This window comes from Rhagoletis pomonella, unplaced genomic scaffold (genome assembly GCF_013731165.1).
Source record: "Rhagoletis pomonella isolate Grant_MI unplaced genomic scaffold, Rhpom_1.0 Rhpom_scaffold_00001, whole genome shotgun sequence".
Classification (NCBI taxonomy): Eukaryota; Metazoa; Arthropoda; class Insecta; order Diptera; family Tephritidae; genus Rhagoletis; species Rhagoletis pomonella.
The window spans coordinates 75,398,351-75,400,999 of NW_023458555.1; positions in this window are offsets into that span (position 1 = coordinate 75,398,351).

Sequence of the window (2,649 nt, forward strand, 5' to 3'; positions counted from 1 at the left end):
CATGGACTCGGTTTTGATCGCCAGTGTATTTAAATAATAAAATATAAGCTACTATTGTCGCAAATTATTTTCAAAAGAAAGCTTTTAAATTAAATATATAAGTTTAACTGAACAAATGTTGCATATAATTTCTATATAAATGCATACAATTTGCATGAGGGTCCAGCCAGACTCATGCGTACCGAATGTGCCAATCGAAACATGTGTCTGACGGAGAGTTAAATAGTGTGTGTCTATACATTTATGTATATCAGTTTAATTTTTGTTTACTTTTTTTACAATTTTTCAACTTTGGCGATGTTTTTACGCATCTATATTAATAAAAATGTTGTGTTCGTATGTCACGGTCGTCAAAACTCGAGAACGGCTGACCGATTTGAATAATTTTTTTTTATTGTTCGGTATAATACCAGAACCAATTATATCGCAAAAACCTGGAGGGTTGCCACCTATTTGAAAATTTTTAAACCCAAATATATTGATAAAATAAATAAATTATTGCAATATGGGTATCAAATTAAAGAGCTTTAAGAAATATAGTTGCTGAAAGTATTTTTGAGGGGGGTTGCCACCTATTTGAGAATTTTTACCCAGTTAAGTTGATTAAGTAAATGAAATATTGCAATGTGGGTATTAAATTAAAGTGTTAAGAATCCTTACAGCCGAAAATATGTATCATTAGGGTTGCCACCTGTTTCAAAGTTTAACTAAATTACACAGATGAAATAAATGAAATATTACAATATTGGTATCAAATTAAAGAGGGTTAAGAAAGATAACTGCTAGAAATATTTTTGAGGAGTGTTGCCACCTATTTGAAAATTTTGACTCAGTCAAATTGATAAAATAAATAAAATATTGCCATGTGGGTGTCAAACTAAAGAGCTTTAAGAAGGCTTACAGTCGAAAATATTTTAAAGGAGGGTTGCCACCTGTTAAAAAATTTTGCGCAATTTAATTGATAAACTAAATGATATATTACAATATAGATATTAAATTAAAGAGGTTTGAGAAAGATAACTGCTGGAAATATTTTTTAGGAGGGTTGCCGCCTATTTTAAAAGTTTTAACCCAGTTAAATTGATAAAGTAAATGAAATATTGCAAGGTATAAAACTAAAGAGTTTAAGGAAGGCTCACAGTCGAAAATATTTTAAAGGAGGATTGCCACCTGTTAAAAAATTTAGCGCAATTTAATTGATAAACTAAATGATATATTACAATATAGATATTAAATTAAAGAGGTTTAAGAAAGATAACTGCTGGAAATATTTTTGAGGAGGGTTGCCCCCTATTTGAAAATTTTAACTCAGTAAAATTGATAAAATAAATGAAATATTGCAATGTGGGTATTAAACTTTAGAGTTTTAAGAAAGCTTACAGCCAAAAATATTTTTAATGAGGGTTGTTACCTGTTTGAAAAGTTAACTAAATTTAATCGATAAAATAAATGACTTATTACAATACAGGTATCAAAATAAAGAGGTTTAAAAAAGATGACTGCTGGAAATATTTTTGAGCAGGGTTGCAACCTATTTGAACATTTTAACTCAGTTAAATTGATAAAATAAATGAAATATTGCAATGTGGGTATTAAACTTTAGAGTTTTAAGAAAGCTTACAGCCGAATATATTTTTGAGGAGGGTTGTTACCTGTTGAAAATTTTACTAAATTTAATCGATAAAATAAATGACTTATTACAATATAGGAATCAAATTAAAGAGGTCTAAAAAACATGACTGCTGGAAATATTTTTGAGGGGGGTTGCAACCTATTTTAAAATTGTAACTCAGTTAAATTGATTAAATGAACGAAATATTGCAATGTGGGTATCAAACTAAATAGTTTTAAGAAGACTTACAGCCGAAAATATGTATGAGGAGGTTTGTTACCTGTTCGAAAATTTAACTCAATTAAATTGATGAAATAAATGAAATGTTACAATATGGGTACCAAACGAAAGGTATTTGAGAAATCTTGATTTGCAAATATTCTAAATAGGATTATGCAATATGGAAAATAAACTGAAAATATTGAAATTAAATGAAGTATTATAACTGGTTCGAAACGGGAAGTGATTGGGAAAGCTTTACTAGAGAATTTTTTTTAATGTTTCTACTTACCCAAATCCGGACAGTTTGGAAAAAGAGAATTTACGATATCTTAACAAACGAAGTGATAAGTTGGTATACAAATTACGCAATGGAAAAAAATTAATAACAAGTTACGGATACAAATGAAGAAATGATAAAAAGCGTGACGAAAACATTCAAATATCCCGTGAAATGAAATAATGAAAACTTAAAATTGTTTTCACCATTCCTTTACATTATAAAACAGTTAAATTTGAATTATAAACAATTTCGTCAATGTTATTGTGGCTTGTTAACATTTTATTTTTAATATTTTTATTGAGCTTTGTACCACGATTGTTTATTAGGAAAAATTGAAAAAGCAACAAAGTCTAAGCGGTAGAAGTTATAGCACTATTTCGGAGATCACCACATCTCCTCATCAGACTTCTTTTTTCTAGACTTCAGCAGGGATCGAACCTGCGAATTCGATGTTCAAAGTCAGAAGCGTTAACCACTGAGCTATGTACATCCCGTAAACTCTTGTTGCTAATTCATTTTTCCTTATTCAACCAAC